Source organism: Fukomys damarensis, unplaced genomic scaffold (assembly GCF_012274545.1).
Source record: "Fukomys damarensis isolate Sample0158 unplaced genomic scaffold, DMR_v1.0_HiC HiC_scaffold_13, whole genome shotgun sequence".
NCBI classification, from domain to species: Eukaryota; Metazoa; Chordata; class Mammalia; order Rodentia; family Bathyergidae; genus Fukomys; species Fukomys damarensis.
In genome coordinates this window covers 38,490,228-38,491,657 of record NW_022900925.1, presented here as the reverse complement: position 1 = coordinate 38,491,657, position 1,430 = coordinate 38,490,228, and the positions used below count along the sequence as shown (strand labels likewise).

The 1,430-nt window shown below is 47.6% G+C and overlaps 1 long non-coding RNA gene and 1 other non-coding gene across 2 annotated transcripts; both read right to left on the bottom strand.

The window, feature by feature from the left end:
- Nucleotides 1-166: 166 nt before the first annotated feature.
- On the bottom strand, nucleotides 167-822 carry LOC109118629. The gene is made up of 3 exons (XR_002025994.2): nucleotides 798-822; nucleotides 304-558; nucleotides 167-204 (listed from the first exon to the last, which is right to left on the bottom strand). It is a non-coding gene; the product is annotated as an uncharacterized LOC109118629 (long non-coding RNA).
- A 141-nt stretch (nucleotides 823-963) lies between these two features.
- Nucleotides 964-1,154, bottom strand: LOC117285932. The gene has a single exon (XR_004517059.1). It is a non-coding gene; the product is annotated as a U2 spliceosomal RNA (small nuclear RNA).
- Nucleotides 1,155-1,430: the final 276 nt, after the last annotated feature.

The window sequence follows — 1,430 nt, the reverse complement described above, 5'->3', positions numbered from 1 at the left end:
AGCAAGCAGCGGGTAAGTTTAATTGTCCGCTAATCATCGTGTTTTTTTTCAACCCCTGTAAAAGTATTCGGTCGGTAGGAAAGGAAAGATACACATATATTATATATATAGTACGACAACATAATTTAACACAAAGATATTGATTGTTACGTACCTACGTACAATTAATTGTCCGCTAACAGACATCGTGTTTTTTTTCAACCCCTGTAAAAGTATTCGGTCGTTAGGAAAGGAAAGATACACATATGTTATATATATAGTACGACAACATAATTTAACACAAAGATATTGATTGTTACGTACCTACGTACAGCCTGCACTTTCAAAATCAGCTTCGATGGGGACTGGTGGAACTACGGTAGCGTTGACTCCAAACAATAATTTGTTATAACAATGGTAGCTTTTGCAGCTGCAAGTAATTAGGGCAGATTAGATTTTGCCAATGTTTTTTCGACTCATGAACTTTTTTGGCCTTCCTTCAGCGAGATTCTTTTTCCGGAGAAAACACCATCCGTGTGTACGAAGAGAGAAAATAGAAAGTCATTGATCGTCGAGAGGCTGAGCAAATGAAACCACAAAAATCAGAGGTTATTACTTCATTCTAAAATGAAGAGGGGCACCTGGGCCCCATCTCCCGAATCTCCCGTTTCTCCCATCTTTCCCACCGACCGCAGTATATTTTACAGGGGTTGAAAAAAAGCACGATATCTGTTAGTGGACTTACCCGCTGCTTGCTCGTTACGGACTCCGTAAAGCCCCCTACCTTCTTTCAACGTACCACAATTTAGTGGACTTACCCGCTGCTTGCTCGTTACGGACTCCGTAAAGCCCCCTACCCTATTTCAACGTACCACAGCAACCCATATAGAAGAAAAGAAACATCAATGTAATGGAAAAAGCCCCTCCCCGCGAAAGAGATAAGTACCTTGAGCTCTATTTTTTGAGACCACCATAGTTCCCCCGGAGGGGTGCACCGTTCCTGGAAGTACTGCAATACCAGGTCGATGCGTGGAGTGGACGGAGCAAGCTCCTATTCCAACTCCCAGCTCCAAAAATCCATTTAATATATTGTCCTCGGATAGAGGACGTATCAGATATTAAACTGATAAGAACAGATACTACACTTGATCTTAGCCAAAAGGCCGAGAAGCGATGCCCACTAAGCCGCCCGCGCCCGTCCCGATGTCTCCACTCTCACTTGCAGCTCACGGTCGCCAACCCGCCCCGGATCCCGCTCTCTAGAGAGGCTCTCCCTCCTTCTGCCTGTGCCCCTGCCTCGGCTCCTGTGCGCGTTTCTCCTTTACCGCGGCTCCCACCGGCAATTCCACGCGCGTGCCCGGATCCCGGCATCCCCTGGGCGGACGCACCACCTTCTCATCTGCATGCTCCGCCCCCGGGGAGGCGGGGCGCTCACGCGCCAACCCCGCGCA